Source organism: Somniosus microcephalus, chromosome 19 (genome assembly GCF_052327205.1).
Source record: "Somniosus microcephalus isolate GS21.2 chromosome 19, FLI_Smic_1.0, whole genome shotgun sequence".
Lineage (NCBI taxonomy): Eukaryota > Metazoa > Chordata > Chondrichthyes > Squaliformes > Somniosidae > Somniosus > Somniosus microcephalus.
Genome location: NC_141005.1, coordinates 19,278,658 through 19,305,251, shown reverse-complemented (window position 1 = coordinate 19,305,251; position 26,594 = coordinate 19,278,658). Strand labels below are relative to the sequence as shown.

Genomic DNA, 26,594 nt, shown 5'->3' with positions numbered 1-26,594 from the left:
TGGATGGCCAGCTAGTGGCGCCGTCCAAGTAGTATAAATACTCGGGCGTGGGCCCAGCTTGCTCAGGGATATTTTGTAAGACAGGAACTAGTGAAGTACAACTAGACCTCCATGTTCTGAAACAAGTTGATTAAAGCATTGCTTTATACTCGAACCAAGTGCGTAGTGAGTTTTATTACGTCACACCCCATACAACATGGGTGGGGGATAGTCAATACTGAGGAGGACTGCAACAAATTACAGGAGGACATTAATAAACTTGCAGAATGGGCATGTAATTGGCAAATGAATGTGAGGTATTACATTTTGGTAGGAAGAATAGGGAGGTCACTTATCACTTGGAGGGTGCGAGTCTAGGTGAAGTAGAGGAACAAAGAGATCTCGGAAAACAAATACACAAATCACTAAAGGTTGCAACACAGGTTAGCAAGGCCATAAAAAATGCAAACTAAGCACTAGGGTTTATTTCTAGAGGGATAGAATTGAAAAGTAAGGAAGTTATGCTAAACCTATATCAAACCTTGGTTAGACCACGCTTAGAGTACTGCGTGCAGTTCTGGTCGCCATATTATAAAAAGGATATAGAGGCACTGGAGAGGGTGCAGAGACGATTTACAAGGATAATACCAGAAATGCGAGGGTATACACATCAGGAAAGGATGAACAGGCTGGGTCTCTTTTCTCTTGAAAAGAGAAGGCTGAGGGGTGACCTAATGGAGGTCTTTAAAATTATGAAAGGTTTTGATAGAGTGGATACAGAGAGAATGTTTCCACTTGTGGGGAAGAGCATAACTAGAGGCCATCAATATAAGAGAGTCACCAAGAAATCCAATGGGGAATTCAGAAGAAACTTCTTTACCCAAAGAGTGGTGAGAATGTGGAACTCGCTACCACAGGGAGTGGTTGAAGCGAATAGTATAGATGCATTTAAGGGGAGGCTGGACAAGCCTATGAGGGAGAAGGGAAGAGAGTGTTATGCTGATAGATTTAGATGAGGAAAGACGGGAGGAGGCTCGAGTGGAGCATAAACGCCGGCATGGACTGGTTGGGCCGAATGGCCTGATTCTGTGCCGTATATCCGATGTAATCCTATGGTGAGGGTGCAGAGGGGATTTGCTAGAATGGTATCAGTGATGAGGGACTTCAGTTATGTGGAGAGACTGGAGAAGCTGGGATTGTTCTTCTTTTAGCGCAGAGAAGGTTAAGGGGAGGTGTTCAAAATTGTGAAAGGTATTGATTTGAAAGGTTTTGATAGAGTAGGTTGGGAGAAAGTGTTTCCAGTGGCAGGAGGGTCAGTAACCAGAGGACACAGAGTTAAGATAATTGGCAAAAGTACCAGAGGGGGAGATGTGGAGAATTTTTTTAACGTAGCGAGATGTTATGATCTGGAATGCACTGCATGGAAGGGCGGTCGAAGCAGATTCAATAATAACTTTCAAAAAGGGAATTGGATAAATACTTGCGGAAGAACAATTTGTAGAGCAATGGGGAAAGAGCAGGGGCAATGGGACTAATTGGAGAGCTCTACCAAAGACATGGTGGGCCGAATGGTCTCCTTCTGTGCTGTATGATTCTATGATTCTAACCATACCAACAGGCTCACTGCATGAGTGTACAGTCCTTGAAGGGCCATACAAGTAAAATGCACAGCATGCAAACCAGTGGAAATACTAGAGAGAAAAAATCCCAAGAACAGGGAGAGCAATATCCGACTGCTGTGTCCACACTGATAACAGCAAGTTAGTTTGCTTGTAAATTCAATCTGACAAAATTCTCTCCGTGTGGAAAACTCCAATATCTGATTTTCAGCGGAAGCAACCGCCTTTAAAGCAGGTCAGCTGTATGAGCGCCACGTCTCCCTTTGGGGGGTGGGAGGGGGAATGAATTGCCACCTTCAGATAACACCAAGATGCCAGCGAGTCTAAGTGACCTGGAAAGAGGATTATTCTATCTCATCTCTGACAGCTTAAAGCCCAGAGAAAAATCAAGGGTAGCCAAGGTCACCAGAGCTGTGGGATTTGCACTTTTCCTCCACAGCTTCGTAATCCTTCCATCAATCCGGGGCGGAATTAAACCGCGGAATCAGAATGCCAAGCGCTGACAGAACTAAGCCTGTTTAAGCAGATCTAGGCCGACGTTACATTTCATTTATTCGGTTAACACAAACTGTTCTTTCTTTTTCTCCCCCTGATCTCCGCTGGATTTACTTTTATGTTCCGATAACCTGCGCCGCTTTATCTGACCCCGATTCAGTTCACTTGTCTCTGTGCATCGTCCCTTCGAGGGAGGGAGCGGACAAATGGCTGCAATGTCTGAATGAGAAGATTAGCATACCAGCTGGGGATTTTGATTGCCCTCTTGAGGTGCTAAAGCCCACATTAATGCCACGAGTTGCCCTGGTACTGGTAAGAACAGCAGAGTTTTATTCTATTTTCTTTCGTTTTGCTGTGTGAATTTTGTGCTTGTCGAGATGAGGTGATGTCAGGAGCACTTACTGCCATTCGGCCCATCGTGCCTGTGCCAGCTCTTTGAAAGAGCTTTCCAATTAGTCTCACTCCCCTGCTCTTTCCCCGTAGCCAATGTTCCGCCTTTTTTTTTGGGTGCGCAGTCCCTTTAAGGGGCTGCACGACCCATCATGTGCGAAACTTTACATTGAAAAAGCCGGTCCTGGGCTGCGCGGGACCAGCAGAGAGGTGCGCGGTTATAGGGAACGTTACCCATAGCCCTGCATAATTTTCCTTTTCAAGTATAGATCCAATTCCTTTTTGAAGGTTACTATTGAATCTGCTTCCACCACCCTTTCAGGCAGCGCATTCCAGAGCATAACAACTTGTGAAAAAATCTCCCCTCTGGTTCTTTTACAAATTATCTTAAATCTGTGTCTCTCTGGAGTGTCTCGAATAGGGAGCATAGCCTCAGGATAAGGGGTCGGCCATTTAGGACTGAGATGAGGAGGAATTTCTTCACTCAGAGGGTTGTGAATCTTTGGAATTCTCTGCCCCAGAGGGCTGTGGATGCTGAGTTGAATATATTCAAGGCTGAGATAGATAGATTTTTGGACTCAAGGGGTGTGAAGGAATTCTACCGGATAACCTTTTTAGAAAAATACACTATATAGCCTTTTTAGAAAAATACACTACCTTATGAAAGAATTCTGGCCTTGTTGAGATAAGACAGTGGTTGACCCTGAAGAGTACCTTATAAGGAACTCTACCTTATAAATTCTTTAAAACATGACAAACTGGGTCTGGAAATTTAGAAATCTAACTATGAAATAGCTATGAAAGAATTCTGGCTATTGAAACAGGACAAGTTGTTGACCCTGAATAAGTAACCTTATTAAAACAGAACAATGGCCAACCCTGGATAAATGATCTTGATTAAACCTCTTAAGGATGACACATGAGGTAAGGGATATCTGCCCTTTGCACATATATGGTAAACTCCCAATAAGTATTGCTGGTATGGCAGTAAGAATTGCAGAGGTCAACTAAAAGATGATTAGTGATAATTAACTTGGATCAACAGAAACCTTATGAAATACAACTGAAAAAGGGTATAAATATTGGAGTCTCGCATGAGATATCAGACTTGCTTTAATCGGGCAAAGCGATTCTCGACTACAGGGGTGGTTTTGTAGTCTTCCACTCTTTGTACCTCGGGGATCGAAGGTAATTTGATAATTGATGGATATCTTGTATAGAAAATTTTAAGAACTGTAATACTGTAGCGAAGTTAAGATTTAAAAGTAAGATTCTCTGTTAAAAATAGGATCATATTTTTTCTCTTTTTAGAACTGTTAATGTTGTGATTGACTGATTCACCAACTGTAAATTGCATGTCGGTTCTTTTTATAAATCTCTATATATTTTTTTAGAATTGTCTTACATAAGTCTTCTGTATCAATAACTCACAAACCCAATCTCTGTACACTCTTTGGTGAAGAGGTACATTTCTGAGGGGAGATCTCCGGACCCTTATAATATTTGGGACGTTACAGTCTGGCTAAACTTATTGGCCCAGAACTTGGTGTCGGGGGCTTGCCGCGCGTGCAAGCCCCCGATCTGCACTCACCCTGCGCGCTGACATCTGAAGCCCGGGCCTGCTTGCATTTCCTGTCACAGGCCCGGTTCAGATGTCAGCGCGCAGTGCTTACCTGATCCAGCGGCGTAGTTAGTGCAATGTGCCGGCTGGGATCAGGTGAGCACTGTACAACCAATCAGGGGAGGGGAAGGTTCATTCATGAGTTTGAGAGTAAGAACTGTCAAACTCATGAAAACTACGGGGGCCCAAAACACTATTTAAACTTTAAATAAAAATTTAAAAAACATCCCAATCATTAAATTAAGTATAAATAAGTTAAAAAAAATAATTTAAACAATAATTTTTTTTGTTGAAAAAAATAAATTTTTAATAAAAAGGGTCTAAAACTAAACTTACCTTATTGTAGATTCTTTAAAATAATAAACATGTGGAAAAAAAATTCTAAATTACACTAAAACACCACTTACCTGTAAAAATAAATACGTGTGCTTTTTACAAGCGTAAAGACCGGAGGCCTTTAGACATGCGCAAATCCCCCAAAACAGAGGAAATCCAAGACGCACGCGCTGCCCCCTACAGCGCACGCGCTAGCCTCTTCACCTCTTGGGTTAGAGGAGAGGAAATGCCGGTTTTCAGCGCATGCGCTGTGCATGCTGAAAACCGGCATTTCCTCCGGCCAGACGCGTGAGTACCCCTTCCGTACTCACGCGTTTGGGGAGGAATTACTGCCCCATTAAAAGTGCTATCTGGAGGACGGTAACATTCTCGGGTTGCTCCTTTCCTTTAGGGAGAGATAGACCGGACCTTTAAAGTTAAGCATCTTTAGGATTCAGCTACCTCAACCTTCAGTTGAAAGTGAGCATCTGCGAAATACGCCTGAAATGGGATAGCCCCAAAGGGGCTAGGACAAGTAAATATCCTTTCAGGGGAATCAAGAGATTTGGAGATTGGGCAAGAAAGTGGAGTTGAGGTGGATGATCAGCCATGATCTTATTGAATGGCGGAGCAGGCTCGAGGGGCCAAATGGCCGACTCCTGCTGTAATGTTTCTCATGTTACTGACTCACCCGCCAGTGGAAACAGTTTCTCCTTATTTTTTCCTATCAAAACCCCCTCATAATTTTGAACATTATAGGCAGCCTGTGTAAGCAACAAGTGCTCCTAGGCTAGGAAGAGCATGACTGTATGCCAAGAAAGGGTCCCATCAGTTTGCCTCTAAAATGCGGCTGAACCCCACTTCATCGAGTTCCACAACCCAGCCCTGCTGTGCAGGGATGGGTTGAGTTTCTCTCTTGGGGTGAGGTGGAGATGCTGGATGGACATCTTCACTCGGTTGTTCTCAGATGCTAGCTGCTGGCCAGCTACGAGCAATATACCAGGGGTATGGATGCAGGCTGCCGGTCCCATGCTTAAGTGTCGCCACCCCCCCCCCCAAGGATTACATAGAAACATCGAAGATAGGAGCAGGAGTAGGCCATTTGGCCCCTCGAGCCTGCTCCACCATTCAATGAGATCATGGCTAATCATCCAAACTCAGTACCCTGTCCCTGCTTTCTCCCCATATCACTTGATCCCTTTAGCCTTAAGAAATATATCCAACTCCTTCTTGAATATATTTAATGAATTGGCCTCAACTGCCTTCTGTGGTAGAGAATTCCACAGGTTCACCACTCTCTGGGTGAAGAAATTCCTCCTCATCTCTGTCCTAATGGCTTACCCCTTATCCTTAGACTGTGACTCCTGGTTCTGGACTCCCCGACCATCGGGAACTTCCTTCCTGCATCTAGTCTGTCTAGTCCTGTTAGATTGCCCTGGAGTCTCTAGGAATTAAAAGATTAACCTCCTGGACACTGTTGCGAGCAAACCCCAGGAGAAAAATTACGGGGCTTTAAAAAAAACGTGTTTTTTTTTTCCATTTCGCTTTGAACACTTTCATTGAATAGTTCTAAAAATATTGGAGACGGGCGGAAAGAAAAAGAGGCTGTTTTTGAATGGTTGGAAGTCATGTGACGAAACCTTCAAAAATACATCCAATCAGACGTGCCAACCCTATCCAGTGCACCAACTGTAAAACCGTTCTGCCGCATTGGGGGTGGGGTTAGCGGGCGGCGGGGGGGGTGGTGACAACATGATAAAAAAAAGATGCGTCAAAAAAGTGAAAGCAAAGAAAAAAAAATACAAACCTCCAAGCATCTGCGAAGACTTTGAGTGAGAATCTGCCGGCGTCTCGGATCACAGTTAGAATCTTCACTGGAACCCTTGAAAGGAAAATGGTAAAAAAAAGCAGCAGAGCACAGCACGTAGAAGAAGAAGAATGCACAGTAAACCATGGTCAACAGGAGCTACCTCAATAACCGGAATCCACCAATAGACCCCAACATTTAAACCACATGCTAAATCGGGCCGTCTATCACCCAGCATTACTGTAACTAGAAGCTCACTGCATTACCATAAAAATGGAGTAAGAAACATAGAAACATAGAAGATAGGAGCAGGAGTAGGCCATTCAGCCCCTCGAGCCCGCTCCGCCATTCAATGAGATCATGGCTGATCATCCAAACTCAGTACCCTGTCCCTGCTTTCTCCCCATATCCCCTGATCCCTTTAGCCTTAAGCAATATATCTAACTCCTTCTTGAATATATTTAATGAATTGGCCTCAACTGCCTTCTGTGGTAGAGAATTCCACAGGTTCACCACTCTCTGGGTGAAGAAATTCCTCCTCATCTCAGTCCTAAATGGCTTACCCCTTATCTTTAGAGTCGTAACAGAGCCTATTAACTGGACAAACATACAAAATTGCAGGAAAAGGCCAGCTGGTCTATCAAGCCTACCCCACACCATGGTGGCTGGACCATGATGGCTAAACACTTCTGTCCTCCCCCGACCTCCCCCTCATCTCACCGCCCCCCCCACCCCCCTCCAATCATGTAATCTCTTACAAGCGGCAAAATAAAAACCAAGGTTACATTTGTACCACCATCTAATGGACTAATTGTAGCTTTGCTTGGATGGTTCAGTGGCCCTAGTGTGTGGGATGGTGTGCTCCTGACCCCAGTAGATCAGGAAGGTCCCGGGCCCTAACCTTTGTGCGTCCACCTTTAGCCTGTGTGTCAGCTTGGCTCAGTTGGGTTGCACTCTTGCCACTGGGCCAGTGGGGTTCAAGCCCAAAACCAGGGCTTGAGCTCATAAACGAGACCTGACACTCCAATGCAGGTCCAGAGGGAGTGTTGCTTTGGCCAAGAGGTGCTGTCCTTCTGCTGAAACGTCAAACTGAGGTCGGTCTGTTCAGGTGGATGTTTACACACAAAAAAAAAGCTAATAGTAAGACAGTGGGGTCGGTATTCTGGAAGGATGAGATCAAATGGGCTGACGGCCTCCATGATCTGAACCTATCTAGTGCTCTTCTGTAATAATACACAGCAGTGTACCACCAGACGTTTGATAACATTTTTACTATTCTGGCCCACTCATAACAAAACCACTGTCAGTCTTAGCTGAGAAATCAGGACAGTGTGGCCAAAGGACTGCTCGAGTCATTGGCACCAATGCCCGACTGCAACCAAACAACCAATGGTGTGACTCGGTCCCAGAGTGTACTTTAAGAGAATTGTAGGGTGCACTGTTTGTCAGATGGCTGGTTTGTTTTCCACACTAAAAAGAAATAAAACATTCTTCAGTGAGAAAAAAAAGCCACATTGAAAGATAAATAACACATTCCGCGCCTGCTTGAATATTCTAACACATTAAACGGAGTTACAGTTGTACAGGCGTCATCTTCACATTTGGGCATCATACCCACGATACTGCTGCTCAAGGAGGCCTGGGATTCAATTAGTTTTCGACAGCTTCTTGTGCACGCGATGAAATGCTGATGGGGTGAGATGAAGCAAGGCGGGAGGAGGCTCGTGCGGAGCATCAACACAGGCACAGACCGGTTGGGCCGAATGGCCTGTTTCTGTGCTGTAAACACTATGTTCTGTTGGTTGTAAATGAGATGCTAATCGCGGGTGATGGCGAAAAGCGAACTGGTTGAGAGCTGGGATGGAAAATCTCATCCAAGTCACTGATCCACGGGTCTGAACAATGGAAAGGGACAGCCAGGAGGAGACAAAGGACATTTTGAAGGGAATTTTATAAAAACTGATCCAGGCAAATGTGTTCACTGCGATGAAATGTTCAAATACCAGAGGACACCGGTGAAGAATTGGGAGCTTTGACGGAGGAGGGAAGCCAGGTGGAAATTTTTCTGTCAAAAGTTAATAGGATAAGCTAACCAGGCAAAGCCACTGAAGTGGTCAGGGAAAATGGGTTCAAGGAACTGTGATGTTCTGAGAGAACGGATTGAGGGATAGGACGAGAGGGCGGGGTTGAGAGACATTGAATAATATTCATGTTCTGTACGGCCCAGTAGCAAAGGCAATTATTTTATATTGTCCCGGCAGGGGAGGTGTGGATGGAAGCTTGACGTTCTGTTGCGTTGATCACACATTGTTGGGCCTATTACATCTCGTTTTGTAAGCAAGGACCCAGTTTTCGCGGCGCCCAGAAATATGTGGCCGTCGGGTGGTAAGGTGCAGCAGGACGCTGTGCCAGCGGACGGGAGGATCCGCAGTCACCCCCTCGTAATTAGTTCCCAATCTCAGCTGTCCAAAAGTGCGGCATAAAAAATATTCCCCTTCCTCCTTTTTTAAAGTTGACAGCTTGTTCTCCATTTGGTCCCCAATGTTAAGATGCCTCTTCTTTCTGTATTTTAAGAACATAAGAAATAGGAGCAGGAATAGGCCACTTGGCCCCTCGAGCCTGCTCCGCTATTCAATAAGATCATGGCTGATCTTGGGCTCAAAGCCACACATTTTGGGTTGCAGTATTTGCCCCCCCCCCCTCCAATTCTATTGTTCTCCTCCATAGTTGACAAGCTTGGCACTGGTAGCAGTGGCCAGTCTCTGAGATAGAGACCGAGCTGGGCAATTGATTAATTGGCAGCAGCAGTGGGCAAGCTCAAATGCCAATCAATGCCGGAATTTCAATTCATGACCTTCGCTCCGATGCTCTGCTGATCCAGCTACTGGCAAAATGAAGCGAGGTTTGATTTGAAAACACTTTCTTTCACCTGCTTTCCCCCCCCCGCCCCATTAACATTCCCCCGCTTGCAGTCGCTCACCTTCACGGATCCTGATTTCATCCGGCACCATCTGCTGCACAACTCCCAGTGGCACCGCTTCTCAGTCACGCATGGGCCAGGATACCAGTTACTGAAAGACAAGGTGGACATAGTCAAGCCTTTTATAGGGGTAAGCCATTTAGGACTGAGATGAGGAGGAATTTCTTCACCCAGAGAGTGGTGAACCTGTGGAATTCTCTACCACAGAAGGCAGTAGAGGCCAGTTCATTAAATATATTCAAGAAGGAGTTGGATATATTTCTTAAGGCTAAGGGGATCAAGGGGTATGGGGAGAAAGCAGGGACAGGGTACTGAATTTGGATGATCAGCCATGATCTCATTAAATGGCGGAGCAGGCTCGAGGGGCCGAATGGCCTACTCCTGCTCCTATCTGCTATGTTTCTATGTTTCAGCCCCATTTTATAGCCAGTCCTCCTCCCCTTTAAAAGGTGTCAGCCAGTGGCTCAGTGGGCAGCACTCTCGCTTCTGAGTCAGACGTTTGTGGGTTCAAGTCCCACTCCACAGACTTGCGCACCAAATCTATTGCGCATGCAATACCGTGGGAGCACTACACAGTCAGAGGGGCATTATTCGGATAAGATGTTAACACCGAGGCCACGCCTGCCCTCTCAGGTGGGCGTAAAAGATCCCACGGCACTAATCGATAGAACAGCAGGGCGGGGGGGGGGGCGGTTCTCCCCGGTGTCCTGACCATAATTTACTTCTCAATCAACAGCACTAAAAAACAGATGATCTGGTCATTATCTCACTGCTGTGCGCAAATTGGCTGCTGCACTTTCCTACATTGTAACAGTGCCTACACTTCAAAAAGTACTCCACTGGCTGTAAAGCGCTTTGGGACGGCCTGAGGTCGTGAAAGGCGCTATATAGATGCAAGTCTTTCTTTCTTTCTAGGGACCAATAACACTGTCCATCTACCTCTGGATGGGCGAGCAGTCTGGGAAGAGGGCCTCTCCAATGAGGCCTGCAAATGTTATTCTGACCCCTCTCCTGAGACAGATCACCTCAGTTCCAATGCACATACCACATAATTTATGAGGCATGAACTGGCCAAACTCAGCTGACTGGCACAGCGTCACCTAAACTCAGACTATATACTGACTGGGAGTAGGTGTGTGCACACTCCAAAAATCAAGCCCCCCCCCCTCCCGCCCCACCCTGATCAATTTACTCATTTGTGTGGAAAACAGGGCTTTTTATGTTAAATATTTTAATGTTGTTAAACTGTTCAGCAATCTCCAAAAAATGGGCAATGTATGCCACATAACAACCAACAGACCTCAGCCCCATATATGGACATTGTGTGCCATTCCCTGCATAATACATAACATATCTATATATATAAAGCGGCTCTTCTGTCTGTCTGTCCCGATGTCTGTCTGTCTGTCCGTTCTCTATACGTTTGAAAGTTACAGAGCGTACCGACGCGCGCGTCGCCTCAAAAGAAAGCTTGCGATTCCGGACCGGTCATAGGCGTATTTACGTTTCGGCCGCACAAAAATCCCGCACGCGGTATCCGAAAAACGTTCAGCCTTCCGCTCATTAGCATCTCATTAGCGACCGTGTGACGTCGAGGTCAACCAATCGGACGGCGGGTTCCTTCCTACAGTTGAGTGTCGAGTGACTCGACGATTGACCAATCCTACGCTTCGGTGACCTGACCGGTCGACCAATCGGTGCGTGTGTGGGCGGGCCTTATCCTTCTGAACCGAGGTGAGTGGCCGCCATCTTGATTTTTCACGATTTTTTCCCCACACTTTCAGTGTGTTAGGGAAGTAAGGTAAATATTTGAATTATGTGTTAGGGAATTAATTAACAATTTATTTGAGTTTTATATTGTGTTTAGCAACCCCCCCCCTCCTCCTCACCCTCGCGCAGGGGGGACTCGGGGCCTGAAGCTCAAAAAATTTCTCTCTCTCTCTCTCTTTCTTCCCTCTCTCTCTCTCCTTCTCCTCTTCCCTCTCTCTCCTTCTCCTCTTCCCTCTCTCTCCTTCTCCTCTTCCCTCTCTGTCTCTCTCTACTTCCCCCTCTCAGGTTTCACGGTGTCGCGGACGGAGCGCGGGCGGGCCGCCCGAAGTTTCCCGCTCGCTAACGGCCGCCAAGCCGCCCTTGCCTGCTCCCCGCGGGCCACCTCGCGCCGCCCGCACTGACCGCGCATGCGCCGCCCGCACTGACCGCGCATGCGCCGCCCGCACTGACCGCGCATGCGCCGCCCGCCCGCAGCGGCCGTCCATCAGATGTGCGATACGCGGGGGACCTCAGCTCCGGTCCGTCCCGGCCTCAGAACCCGACCGCGCCTTAAGTGCTAGGCCCCGCACGGCCGCTATCGCAACGGCACCGGACCTCAGGCGCTAGGCAGGGGGAGGGGCCGGAGAGAGGGACAGAGGGGAGTGGGGGAGCGGGGGAGTGGGGGAGGGGAGGGGAGGGGTGGGGGTGGGCGAGGGGAGGGGAGGGGGTGGGGGGAGGGAGGGAGGGAGACAGGGGAGGGGAGGGAGGGAGAGGAGGGGAGGGGAGGGAGAGGAGGGGAGGGAGAGAGGGGAGGGGAGGGAGGGATAGAACAGGGAGAGGACATGACAGGGAGAGGGGGGACACACAGGGGCAGGGAGACCAAGTGCCCCAAAATTGCCCTCGCAACGCGGGGCTCCCCAGCTAGTAACCCTATATAACAGGAGTAATATTATTCTTTTAATGCTGGCTCATCCAGCCATGCGGCAACATACTTCAGTATTGAACTTCAAATATTACCATCCTACACATTCGACCGCAACCCTGCATCCTCACTGTATTGAAACTGAGGCACACTACACCATCCTCTACTCCAACGCATTCATTCCCAGGGCCTTAAAACTGTGGAACCCCATTACCTCCCTCAGTCTTTCCTTCCTTTCTCCCAGAAATGCACAGGCTTTTAAAACAGATGCTTGGTTTCACTTAACCATGACTTCTAGATTTTAATTGTCACCTCTGCTTCAGCCTTTGTGGTGTCCTCATAGAATCTTACAGCACAGAAGGTGGCTATTCGGTCCATCGGGCCTGTGCCAGCTCTTTCAAAAAGAGCTATTCCGCACAGAACACGAAGGAACAGTCCTCCTGCACATTGTCCTCCTCAATATTAAGAACATTCTCTCATTGTACCAAACCCACCGGCCATCCCCAGGAACCACATGGGGAACAACAGCGAGCCTTACAGCACCAAAACTACTGGGACGCACAACAATGACTGTAAAAGCTTCTATTGTAGGAGTCTACGTACTCCTAACAAAATATACTGAACTCGGAGAGGTTCAACAGAAAAGGTTTAATTGTTGAGACCACATGTTGCACACAAAAATGGCGTCAGAGCTTACACCAAGTCTGACTGCTTTTCATCAGTCCACAGCTTCGACTGCTCCTCCCCCGCTCTGGGCTTAACTATGTTGCAGATCGAGTTTCTTAAAGGTGTGATCCTTCTTAAAGGCATGACGCCTAATTTATAGTCTACGGACCAAAAAGCGGATTGTGTCCTTTCTGTGATCGGTACGCCACACAGCTCCCCCCAGAATCTGCTAGTAGGGAGTGTATGAACCGGCGTGGCGGCTTGATGGCACGGCCGGAACGGCTCTTGGCGGTTGGCGTCGGGAGCGGGGCGGTCGGACGCATCGGGCTCTTAGGCGGTCTGCCCCGCGGTGGGGGTTGGCCCACTTGAACGGGCTCGTCGGGCTCTAGGTGCGCCAGCTTGAGCCGGTCGACCGACACCTTGTCAGTTCTACCGCCCACTTGGAGGAGGAAGAACTTGTTCCCCGTCTGGAGTACCTTGTAGGGTCCGTCGTATGGGGGCCGTAGAGGTCCTCGGTGGGCGTCATGGCGCACGAAAACAAATTTGGCCATGTGCAGGCTAGGTGGTACGCGGGTTGCTGGTTCGCCGTGCCGGCCGGTGGGTACTGGAGCGAACTGTTGTGCTCGGTTGGCGAAAGCGCGGCGTTGCTGGTCAGCCGACCAGGGGGTCGTGGCGGTGGGCAGGAACTCTCCGGGTACGCGCAGCAGCTGGCCGTACACGAGTTCCGCCGCCGAGGCTTGCAGGTCTTCTTTGACCGCGGAGCGTAGGCCAAGTAGCACCCACAGGAGGCGGTCGATCCAGGCCTCATCCTTGAGGCTGGCGCGGAGGGACACCTTCATGGACCTGTGGAATCGCTCGCACAGTCCGTTGGCTTGGGGGTGGTAAGCCGTGGTGCGGTGAACGGCCACCCCAAGGTTTCGGGCGATGGCGGCCCACAGATCAGAGGTGAACTGCGGGCCTCTATCTGACGTCATGTCGGAGGGGACGCCGAACCGAGCGACCCAGGTCCCGATGAATGCCCTCGCAATGTCGGTGGTGGTGGTGGACGTCAGTGGAATGGCCTCGGGCCAACGGCTGGTACGGTCCACGATTGTCAGTAGGTGCGTGTGACCTTGTGATGGCGGCAGGGGGCCGACGAGGTCGATGTGGACATGGTCAAACCTTCTTTCTGGCACGGTGAACTCCTCGAGTGGGGCTTTGACGTGCTGGTGGACTTTGGCACGCTGGCAAGCTATGCAGGATCTGGACCAGATGCGCACATCTTTGCGCAGGCCGCGCCAGACAAATCGGTTGGCCACCAGTCTAATGGACGCGCGGGTGCCGGGGTGTGAGAGGCCGTGGACGATGTCGAACACCCGTTTTCGCCAAGACGCCGGGGCTACGGGGCGGGGTTGCGCCAAGGAGGTGTCGCATTTGACTGTGACGGCGGACGGGCCGCAGGCGACGTCGGTCAGTCGCAGCCCTGGGAGGGTTGTGGGCACGGAGAGCAGATCGGGGTCGGTGCGTTGCTCTGCTGCCAGTTGAGCATAGTCCACTGCCAGGTGGGTGCCGTGGACGGCGGGGCGGGATAGGCAGTCGGCCACCACGTTGTCTCGACCGGAGACGTGCCGGATGTCCGTGGTGAATTCGGACACCGCGGCGAGCTGGCGTTGTTGCCTGGCTGACCACGGGTCCGCAGACTTTGCCATCGCGAATGTTAGGGGTTTGTGGTCGACAAACGCGGTGAAGGGGCGGCCCTCCAGAAGAAATCTAAAATGGCGGACTGCCAGGTACAGTGCGAGGAGCTCGTGGTCAAAGGCGCTGTATTTGGCCTCCGGGGGGCGCAGTTGGCGGCTGGAAAAGGCCAGCGGTTGCCAGGCCCCGTCGACCCACTGTTCGTACACGGTGCCGACCGCGTGGTCGGAGGCGTCCGTGGTGAGGGCCACCCTGGCATTGGGCTGTGGGTGAGCGAGCATGGTGGCGTCGGCGAGCGCCTTTTTGGTCGAGTCGAAAGCGGTCAACATGTCCGCCGACCACTCGATCGCCATTCTGTCTTTCTTACCCCGGAGGGCTTCGTATAGGGGCCGCATGAGGGAGGCCGCTCCGGGAATGAAGCGGTTGTAAAAGTTGATCATCTGCAAGAACTCCTGGAGGCCTTTGATGGTGGTAGGCCGGGGGAACTGCTGGACGGCTTGCACCTTGGCGGGCAGGGGAATGGCTCCGTCCTGCGTGATGTGGTGGCCGAGGAATTCGATCCTGCTGAGGCCGAATTGGCACTTGGCTGGGCTGATGATGAGCCCGTGCTCACTGAGCCTCTGGAACAGGGTGCGCAGGTGCTCGATGTGTTCCTGCTTGGAGGAACTAGCTACCAGGATGTCATCCAGGTAGACAAAGAGGAACTTCAGGTCCCGGAGGACCGAGTCCATGAGCCGCTGGAAGGCCTGGGCCGCGTTTTTGAGGCCGAAGGGCATTCGGAGGAACTCGAATAGCCCAAAAGGGGTGATTATGGCCGCCTTGGGGACGTCCGTGGAGTGGACTGGCACCTGATGGTAACCGCGCACCAGGTCGACTTTGGAGAAGACTGAGTGGCCGGCCAGTCTAGCCGAGAAGTCTTGAATGTGCGGTATTGGGTACCGATCCGGCGTGGTGGCGTTGTTTAGGCGCCGGTAGTCCCCGCAGGGGCGCCATCCCCCGTCGGGTTTGGTGACGATGTGGAGTGGGGAGGCCCAGGGGCTGTTGGAGCGGCGGATGATGCCGAACTGTTCCATTGTGGCGAACTCGGCCCGCGCGATCTCCAGCTTGGCCGGGTCCAGCCTGCGGGCGTGGGCATACACTGGTGGGCCTGTGGTGGGGATGAAGTGTTCTACCCCATGCTTACCAACTTCTGCGGAGAAGGTCGGGTTGGTGAGGGCTGGGAACTCAGCCAGGAGTGCTGAGTAGTCGTCCGTTGAGCGGGCGCGGCACTGCCACGCCATTTCGGCGGGCTGGGGGGGGGCCATGGCGCCCGGGATAGGTGACATGGTGTTCATCTCCACGAGGCAGCGCCGAGGCATGTCGACCAACAGGCCGTGGGCGCACAGGAAATCCGCACCGAGGAGCGGGGAGAGCACCTTGGCGGTGATAAACTCCCAGTGGTAGCGGCGGCCTGCGAGGTCGATGGTGACGGTGTGGGTGCCGTACGTCCGGATGTCGGTGCCGTTGGCGGCAGCCAGCGCAGGGCCGCGGCCGCCTCGCTGGATCTCGAGGGCGGACGCGGGGATGATGCTGCGCTGCGCGCCCGTGTCGCATAGGAAACGGTGTCCGGAGGCGCTGTCCGTAACGTACAGCAGCGCGCCTGCTTGCCCCATGGCCATCGTGTAGGCCGGTGTGGGGGCAGTTGGAAATGTGCAGGGATGGCTGCAGCGGTGTGCCCGTGCGCCGAACCGGGTATGGAAGTAGCAGTAGCCCTGGGTCGGAGGGCTTGGGGGACGTGGGGGCCTGGGGGGCCTCGTGGCCGAGCTGTGTGGCCACGCGATAGAGGGTGGAGCACGCGCTGACGCTGCGGAGGTCAGGTCGGGGGTGACGGCGTGGTTGGAGCCGGCGGACAGGAGCTTATCGGCTTCGTCGGCCAGGTCCTCGAGGTCCGTGAGGCTGGACGCCACGATCGCCGGGCGGATGCTGGGGGGTAGTTGGCGGATAAAGAGCGTGCGGAAGAGGGAGCTGGGCGGTTTCTCGTCAGTCAGAGCAAGCATGTGTGAGAGCAAGTCTGACGGCGTGGAGTCACCGAGGCCCGGGAGGTCGAGGAGGTGGCAGTTGCACACGAATTGGGAGGCTGTGAATTTTTTAAGGAGCGCGGCCTTGAGATGTGTGTACTTGCCTTCCTCCAAAGGGTTTTGTAGTGTTGTCCAGACTTTCGTGATTGTAGAGCTGCCCAGGGAGGCGAGGAGGTAGTCGTACATCGTTGCGTCGGCGGTGATGCCACGGAGTCGGAATTGCAATTCGGCTTGAAGGAACAAGGCGGTGGCTAGGTTCTCCCAGAACTCCGGCAGCTTCACAGAAACTGCGTTTGTGTCAGCCATGGTTACGCTTAGGAGTCGTCATGAGCGTCGGGGTCACCAATGTAGGAGTCTACGTACTCCTAACAAAATATACTGAACTCGGAGAGGTTCAACAGAAAAGGTTTAATTGTTGAGACCACATGTTGCACACAAAAATGGCGTCGGAGCTTACAACAAGTCTGACTGCTTTTCATCAGTCCCCAGCTTCGACTGCTCCTCCCCCGCTCTGGGCTTAACTATGTTGCAGATCGAGTTTCTTAAAGGTGTGATCCTTCTTAAAGGCATGACGCCTGATTTATAGTCTACGGACCGAAAAGCGGATTGTGTCCTTTCTGTGATCGGTACGCCACACTATAGATATGTGAAGAGAAAAGGATTGGTGAAGTCAAGCGTAGGTCCCTTGCAGTCAGAATCAGGGGAATTTATAATGGGGAACAAATAAATGGCTGACCAATTAAATACATACTTTGGTTCTGTCTTCATAAAGGAGGACACAAATAACCTCCCAGAGATGTCGGGGAACATAGGGTCTAATGAGGGAGGAACTGAATGAAATCAGTATTTGTAGGAAAATGGTGTTAGGGAAATTGACGGGATTGAAGGCCGATAAATCCCCAGGGCCTGATAATCTACATCCTAGGGTACTTAAGGAAGTGGCCCTAGAAATAATAGATGCATTGCTGGTCATCTTCAAAAATTCAATAGACTCTGGAACAGTACCCATGGATTGGAGGGTAGCTAATGTAACCCCACTATTCAAAAAAGGTGCGAAAGAGAAAACGGGGAATTATAGACCGGTAAGCCTGACATCGGTAATGGGGAAAATGCTAGAGTCCATTATAAAAGATGTAATAGCAGAGCACTTGGAAAACAGTGACAGGATCGGACAAAGTCAACATGGATTTACAAAAGGTAAATCATGCTTGACTAATCTACTGAAATTTTTTGAGGATGTAACTGGTAGAACAGATAAGGGAGAACCAGTGGATGTGGTGTATTTGGACTTTCAGAAGGCTTTCGATAAGGTCCCACATAAGAGATTAGCATGTAAAGTTAAAGCACATGGGATTGGGGGTAAGGTACTGACTTAGATAGAGAACTGGTTGGCAGACAGGAAGCAAAGAGTTGGAATAAACTGGTCTTTTTCCAAGTGGCAGGCAGTGACTAGTGGGGTACCGCAGGGATCGGTGCTAGGACCCCAGCTATTAACAATATATATTAATGACCTAGATGAGGGAACTAGATGTAATATCTCCAAGTTTGCAGACGACACAAAGCTGGGTGGGCGTGTGTGCTGTGAGGAGGATGCCGAGAAACTCCAGTATGATTTGGACAGGTTGGGTGATTATACTGCATCTGCCATGCATCTGCCCAATGTGGATAAATGCGAGGATATCCACTTTGGTGGCAAAAACAGGAAGGCAGATTATTATCTGAACGGCAGTAGATTGGGAGAAGGGGAAGTGCAACGAGACCTGGGTGTCCTTGTGCACCAGTCGCTGAAGGCAAGCATGCAGGTGCAGCAGGCGGTTAAGAAGGCAAATGGTTTGTTGGCCTTCATAGCGAGAGGATTCAAGTACAGGAGCAAGGATGTCTTGCTGCAGTTGTACAGGGCCTTGGTGAGACCACATCTTGAGTATTGTGTGCAGTTTTGGTCGCCTTATCTGAGGAAGGATGTTCTTGCCATGGAGGGAGTGCATTGAAGATTCACCAGACTGATACCTGGGATGGCAGGAATGACGTATGAGGAGAGATTGGGTCGATTGTGCTTATATTCGCTGGAGTTTGGAAGATTGAGAGGGGATCTCATTGAAACTTATAAAATTCTAAGAGGACTAGACAGACTAGATGCAGGAAGGATGTTCCCGATGGCGGGGGAGTCCAGAACCAGGGGTCACAGTCTAAAGATAAGGGGTAAGGCATTTAGGACAGAGATGAGGAGGAATTTCTTCACCCAGAGAGTGGTGAACCTGTGGAATTCTCTACCACAGAAGGCAGTTGAGGCCAATTCATTAAATATATTCAAGAAGGAGTTAGATATATTTCTTAAGGCTAAAGGGATCAAGGGATATGGGGAGAAAGCAGGGACAGGGTACTGAATTTGGATGATCAGCCATGTTCTCATTAAATGGCGGAGCAGGCTCGAGGGGCCAAATGGCCTAATCCTGCTCCTATCTTCTATGTTTCTATGTAATAACCTAATGGCCATTTATATAACTGTTGTGGGGACATTACTCTTAAAACAACAGAGTAAATTTACATGGGGATCTCACAATCTCCTGTCAGAACGTCGGAAAAACCCTGGAGAAATTTCGTAAGCTCCTGTTTACACTGTTTCTCTGGGGAGGTTTGATCTTCTGTCAAAGATATGGAAATTCTACACCAGCTAGCCAATCAGAAGGATCCCTGATCAGCTCGTTTGACTCCAGATATTGCTGGCGGACCTCCTGACTGTACCTCTCCCGAAAGGACAATGCAGTCGTGCCATTGAGGCGCTTGGTTGGAATGAAGTGCCATCGCAAGAGAGCTGACATCTTCCCACATGGAACGGGGACACTCGGAAGATGTGCTTTGTGGCTTTTATCACATTCGAGCACGTTGAAATTGATCAAGTCACAAAAAAATTGTATTCAGAATCATCTTTTCAGCCTTTGGTGAAAGGAAAAAAAAAAGTGACTAATTGCCCAATTAGACCCTGTAGCGTGGGCGCCCCTGAGCTGAGCTTCAGATCTTATAGCCTCTTCATCACAAAGACCGCCTACTCCCACCTCCGTTACATCGGCTGTCTCTGCCACATCCTCAGCCACCCTGTCGCTGACACTCTCTTATGTGCCTTGGTCATCTCCAGAATCAATGACTTCAATGCTCTCCGTGCTGACCTCCTATCTTTCACCCTCCCTAAACACCAATTTACCGAAAACTCCGCTTCCCATTTCCTATCTTGCATCAAATGTGGCTCACCCATCGTCCCTGTCCTACATTGGCTCCCTATCCCCCATAAGAATTAGGAGCAGGTGTAGGACGTACGGCCCCTCAAGCCTGCTCTGCCATTCAATAAGATCATGGCTGATCTACGACCTCAACACCACTTTCCTGCCCGATCCCCATATCCCTCGATTCCCCTAGAGTCCAAAAATCTATCTTTCTCAACATTGAATATACTCAACGACTGAGCATCCACAGCCCTTTGGGGCAGAGAATTCCAAAGATTCCTCCTCGTCTCAGTCTTAAAAGACCGACCCCTTATCCTGAGACTATGCCCCCTAGTTCTAGACTCTCCAGCCAGGGGAAACAATCTCCCAGCATCTACCCTGTCAATCCCTCTCAGAATCATATGTTTCAATGAGATCATCTCTCATTCTTCTAAACCCCAGAGAGTATCGGCCCATTCTACACAATCTCTCATCATAGGACAGCCCTCTCATCCCAGGGATTAGTCGAGTGAACCTTTGTTGAACTGCCTAAAGGCAAGTATATCCTTCCTTAGATAAGGAGACCAAAACTGTGCACAGTACTCCAGGTGTGGTCTCACCAAAGCCCTGTACAACTGTAGCAAGACTTCCTTACTCTTGTACTCTAAACCCTTGGAATAAAGGCCAACATGCCATTTGCTTTCCTAATTGCTTACTGTACCTGCATGCTAACTCTCTTTGTTTCCTGTACGAGGACACCGAAATCTCTCTGAACACCAACATTTAATAGTTTCTCAGCATTTAAAAAATATTCTGTTTTTCTATTCTTCCTACCAAAGTGAATAACCTCACATTTCCCCACATTATACTCCATCTGCCACCTTATTGCTCATTTACTTAACCGGTTTATATCCCTTTGCAGGTTCTTTGTGTCCTCCTCACACCTTACTTTCCCACCTAGCTTTGTATCATCAGCAAAGTTGGATACATTACACTCTGTCCCTTCATCCAAGTCATTAATATAGATTGTAAACTGCTGAGATCCAAGCACTGATCCTTGTGGCAGCCCATTAGTTACATCCTGCCAATCTGAAAATGACCCGTTTATCCCAACTTTCTGCTTTCTGTCCAATAACCAATTTTCTATCCATGCTAATACATTACCTCTGATCCCATGAGCCCTAATCTTGTGTAACAACCTTTTATGTGGCACCTTATCGAATGCCTTTTGGAAATCCAAATATACGACATCCACTGTTCCCCTTTATCTACCCTGCTAGTTACATCCTCAAAAAACTCTAATAAATTTGTCAAGCATGATTTCCCTTTCATAAAACCATGTTGACTCTGCCTAATCATATTATGATTTTCGAAGTGCCCTGATACCACTTCCTTAATAATGGATTCCAGCATTTTCCCGATGGCTGATGTCAGGCTAACTGGCCTGTAGTTCCCGGTTTTCTCTCCCCCTCCTTTCTTGAATAGCGGGGTTACATTAGTTACTTTCCAATCCACCTTCCAATCCATTGGGACCATTCCAGAATCTAGGGAATTTTGGAAGATCACAACCAATGCATCCACCTCTTTTAGAACCCTAGGATGTGGGCCATCAGGTCCATGGGATTTGTCAGCTTTTAGTCCCATTAGTTTCCCCAAGTACTTTTTCTCTACTGATATTATTTACTTTAAGCTCCTCACTCCCATTAGCCCCTTAGTTCCCTACTATTTTTGGTATACATTTTGTGTCTTCTACTGTGAAGACAGATATAAAATATTTATTCAAGGTCACTGCCATTTCTTTGTTCCCCAGTATAAGTTCTCCTGTCTCAGCCTCTAAGGGACCAACGCTTGCTTTTGCTACCCTCTTCCTTTTTACATACTTGTAGAAGCTCTTACAATCTGTTCTTATATTTCTTGCTAATTTACTCTCCTATTCCATTTTCTCCCTTTTAATCAATTTTTTTGGTCATCCTTTGCTGGTTTTGAAAGTTCTCCCAATCATCGGGCTTACTACTATTCTTTGCAACATTATAAGCCTCTTCTTTTAATCTAATACTATCATTAACTTCTGTAGTTAGCCACGGTTGGATCACTTTTCTCATGGATTTTTTATTTCTCAAATGGAATGTATATTTGTTGAGAATATTGAAATATTTCTTTAAATGTTTTCCACTGCTTATCTACCAACATACCTTTTAAATCGAATTTCCCAATCTACCAGAGCCAACTCGCCCCTCAGTATATTTAAGTTTAAGACTCTAGTTTCGGACTGAAGAATATCACTCTCAAACTTAATGTGAAATTCTATCATATTATTGTCTTCAAATTCCTCCTTGGCTTCACCCCTCCCTATTTCAGCAATCTACATTCCTCGCACCTCCCCGCCCCTGCCAAACTCTGTTCATCTGAATCTGGCCTATTGTACATCCCACACCACCCACTCCCCCTTTGCCCCACCATTGGCATCCACTGGGTCCCACTCTCTGGAATTCCCTTGCTAAATTTGTCTACCTTTCCACTTCCCTCTCTTCCTTAAAACCCAACTCTCCAATTTCCCTTTCTTTAGCTCGGTGCCCATGTTCCTCACGCCCAACTGTGAGGAGCCTTGGGATGTTTTCTATGTTAAAAAGTGCTATATAAATGCAAGTTGTTGTTGTCAGCTCATTGGGTAAATGCAGCACCATTTGTGGCACTGAACCACACTGACCAGGAAGGTGTTGCATTCAACTCAGTCTGTACTGAGTCAGCTGGTCTTAGCAGGACAAGAGTAGACGGGAGGGAGGAGCGTGTACAATTGGGCTCAGTGTCTCCATGCTAGGTGACATGAATCTTGTCATTCATGTGGAAATGACATGAAATAATACTGGGTGGCCTGCTGGTGGCGCTGTCCAGGGAGAGTATAAATACTCGGGCATGGGCCCAGCTTGCTCAGGACATTCTTTAACAGGAACTAGTGAAGGACACAACTAGATCTCCATGTTGAAAAACGGTTGATTAAAGCCTTGTTTAACGCTTAGACCAAGTGCTGGTAGTTTTCTTATGTCACTAGGGAAAGGTGAATCAGCCCCCATTCCTGCTTTTGAAGGCAATCCAATGACTTCCACTGAAGGCACGGCCGCTGATGGTGGAGCGATTAAAATCGGGGATGCGCAAGAGGCCAGGATTGGAGGCGCGCAGAGTTCTCGGAGGGTTGGCGGGCTGGAGAAGGCTACAGAGAGAGGGAAGGGCGAGGCCATGGAGGGATTTGAAAACAAGGATAAGAAAGACCTGTGATGTGGGCCAACCTCAGGCTGAATTCAAAATAAACGCAACACAGCTCATTCCAAATCCATTTTCCAGTCACTATTTATCAGTTGCCAAACCAATAGCCCCTATAACAGGGCAGTTAAAAAAAAAAAGTGATCACAATGATAGTTGCGTTTTGGAGTGGGGTTTGAATGGCCAAAGCCGAATGTGTGTCCAGCATTTCAGAAAGCTTAGTGGCAGCACAATTGATCAATTATTTACATTTCCAGCCAATTAAAGCCTGGCATTATCCAGAATAATCCATGTTAGAAGGTGGTAATTTTATTTTATTTCCAGGTAAATTGGATTATGGACAATCCCCTTGTGTACATCTGATCTGAGCTACGGAAATTCTACTGACCAAGATTGGCAAGCTGTGGTGAAGCCAATCTCAAAGAACATTAATGTTTCAAAGCAGACTGCAGTGACATGTCTGCACTGGCATTTGGCTTTTCATTTTCTCTCTCCCTTCCCCCGCCCAATTTTTCATCTTTACTTTTCTGCCTCCTCTCTTGACCCCGAGGCGACTGCTACACTCTCCCGACTGCCTGTCCAACATTTAAGATCTGGACGAGCATCGATTTCCTCCAGTTTAAGGTCAACAAAATCCAAACTATCCTCTTGGGCTCCCGCCTCTGGCATTGACGCCATCAACCTCCTCACTGACCACTTCAGACCGAGTCAGGTGATGCTAGCCCTTAGCGTTGTAGATGACCCCAAATTGATCTTCCTCCCTCACACCCAGTTACATTATTAAGATTGCTTTCTTCCACTTTCACTCCTAGCTCTCTCCCAGTGCTGCTGAAGCCCCGGCCCATACCGTGATTACCTGAAGGCTAGACTTCTCCATCGCCGTCCAGGCCGGTCTCGCATGCCATCATGCCACAAATTACAAACCATTCTGAATACTGAAACGTGCATCTTTGCCTGCATAAAGTCCCACAGTCCCATTACTCCTGTTCTTCCAATGGCCGACACTCACTGTCTCGATTCACACATGAAGGATAATGTGTTGGCACCTGTGGAACTGTACCCCAGCAAGAGCTATTGGCCTAGAAATTCAGTATAGCCACTTTTGGGGCGGTAAAGTCAGGCGGGCGCTAAATTTAGCGCCCGCCGGAAAGTGGAGGCCACTTCGCCGATATTCAGTAGCTTTGGCCAAGGAGGTTGGGCGAGCGCTGAAACTGGCGTTGCACTCCTATCTTTAGGCGCTAAGCCGGCGGTGCAGACTGATAACGCCGAGGCCGGGCGCAGCGCAGGTGCGGTCATGTTTTGATTGACAGCAGACACCCTGACGCCGGCCAGCTCTTAAAGGGGGAAGGGTCGACTTTGTCTGCTGCCATGCCCTGGATAGTGGAGCCCTGCAGCTAGGCCTGAACACTGCTGGTGGACCCAAATAGCGCCTGAAGCCATGCAGAAGGCCCGTGAACGAGCGCAGTGCTTCTCAGAGCATGCTTTGAGGGTGCTGCTTAGGGGTTTGGAAAAGAAAAGAGAGATCTTGTGCCCGGACAGTGGCAAGAAGGCTCCCAGGAGGCAGTACAGGAGAGCCTGGAGGGAAATCGCCCTGAGGGTGTCAGCCAACAGCGATGTCCCCAGGACTGCTGACCAATGCCGCAAGAAGTACAACGACCTCAGTCGGTTGGTCAGGGTGAGTACCCTTTCCAGTGTCCTCCTCATCCTTGCATGTGCACCTCACATTATGGGCAAAGGGACCTCAAAGGCCTAATGGCCAGCCCTCCTCCCGCAGCTATGGCACTGGCATGATCATCAATAGCACTTTCTGCACTTTACACACTGGCCAAGCTATTCGACCATGGGAGGCAGTGCACACAACAACAGGGCACCACACTGTACTTAGAGGCCGTCCTTTCTCTTGCAGGCCAAGCTGGCGCAGAATCTGAAGAGCCGGACTGTCACCGGGGGAGGCCGTGTCCAGTTCCAGGAGCTCAGTGACCTGGAGGAGCACGTGGCTCGACTCATGCGTGCCCGGGTGGTTGGCCCCGTAGCTATTGGAGATGCCGACCCTGTGCTGGGCCCCAATGGTAAGGACATGACCGTTTGCACCTCTCTCGTTCCCCTTGCGCTTCAGATCTACATCCTTTGCCACTGTCCCACCAATGCGCATAATGCCACCACTCATGCCTCCCTCGCTGACGCCCTGTCCTCACTCTAAAGCTACTCTTGTGCCTTCCTGCTTTCAGCTGGTGAGGAGGAGGTCCCTGAAGCTGAGAGTGCCAGTCCCTCGGAAGAGGAGGACGACGAGGACCAAGAGGAAGGCGGCACATCGGGGGAACCCTCATCCGCGCCAGGGGATGGCAATGGAGGGGAGACGTCTTGCCTGGAGGAGAGCCAGGGGGAAGTGTTGCAGGGGGGTGTAGCTCCTGGGCCCAGTGGCGTCCAGGCACGCGGGAAGGGTCGGGCAGCTCGGCGGCCTTCTCCCCAGAGGGAGAGTCCGGCCTCCAGTCCGGAGACGGTCCTCGCCCAGGAGGTGCGCCTCCTTGATGAAATGTCCGCGGACTCGGAGCGGCACCACACCGAGTTCATGGGGGTTGTGGGACAGTTGCCTCAGGCCATTGAGTCCCTGGCTCATAGTGTGGCCGATTTCGGGGACTCACAGGCCAGGGGTGTCGACCAACTCGCGGCAGCACAGGACGCGAGTCGAGAGTTCCTGAGCGGTGCCGTGCAGACACTGGCTGGTCTGATGCGGGCACAGACCAGGGCAGTTTGGGCACTCACTTCTGCCACACTCGCTGTGTCACGGAGGCATCGCCAGGGCACCCGCCGCCCTACTGCAGCACAGCGGTCTGGCCTTCACCAGATTGCTGCGCTTGCTGCAGTGCCAGCCCGGCCGAGTGCCAGTGTCTCTGGCGACCAGCGAGCGCCTGGCATCAGCCAGCTTGCCCCCATTGCTGCAGCCGCCACTGCCACTCCCCCAGCCAAGCTGTGACGAGCTGCTGCAGAGACTGATGCTGCCCAGCCACAGCTGCAGCAGTCAGCAGCCGGCCCCTCCAGGGCCGGACCTCATCTAGGCCGACCCCCAAGGGCATCTGCCGTCACGCATTGTGCCCCTCAGGAGCCTTCCCCCAGCCTTGCAACACCCACAGGGCCCAGGTTGAGGCGGAGCAACAGGTCGGGCAGGGGCCGGAGAAGCCTGCACAAGGACTCGCCCTCTCGGCACACCAAGTAGAGTGTGTTGCCAACTGTTTTTTTATATGGGGGTGTTTGTGTTCTGTATGGGGGGGCTTATTTTGGTAAGGCCGAAGATGAAGGCAACTGTTTTTTTATATGGGGGTGTTTGTGTTCTGTATGGGGGGGTTTGTCTTGGTTAGGCCGAGGATGAAGGCCAATTGGATGGACAAGTTTTGTTATTCCTCCCCAGGTTCTGGGAGTGAGATATGTTTTTGACTGTTTTTTGGGGGTCTTGTCTGTTTTTCTGTTTCATGTGGGAAGGGCCCTGAGTTTGTTAAATAAAGCTTTTTATTTATTCAGCTTGTCCAGGTGTCATGTTTCAAGTGGTTGTTGCGTTAACCGGCTGAGGGCTTGCGGAGCGGCTGCATTCAGGTGCGTTCATTGCCACAAGCCATTCCCTGACAGGGGGCCTAGAAGTGTCGTTCAATAAGCCGCCGGCGGACGGCCCTTGGACCTTGTGGCTCCCTCCTGGGCTGGTACTCCTCCTCCTCCTCCTCCTCCTCATGGTCCTCCTGCTCGTCCTCCTGAGGTGGTGGTCCAACGTGAGGTGGCAGTGCCTGAGTCCTGCGGATAGCCAGGTTGTGCAGCATGCAGCAAACGACGACGAACTGGGAGACTCTATCCGGCGAATACTGTAGAGATCCGCCGG

The 26,594-nt window shown here is 50.1% G+C and overlaps 1 long non-coding RNA gene across 1 annotated transcript in view; it reads right to left on the bottom strand.

Annotated features, from left to right (window-relative positions):
* LOC147103591 (uncharacterized) overlaps positions 1 to 26,594 on the bottom strand; it is a 53,191-nt gene that overhangs the window by 10,921 nt on the left and 15,676 nt on the right. Inside the window, exons 2-3 of the long non-coding RNA XR_015081797.1 lie at positions 9,207 to 9,297; positions 6,227 to 6,301 (exon numbers count right to left, since the gene is read on the bottom strand). This is a non-coding gene — a long non-coding RNA (uncharacterized LOC147103591). The remainder of the gene's footprint in view (positions 1 to 6,226; positions 6,302 to 9,206; positions 9,298 to 26,594) is intronic.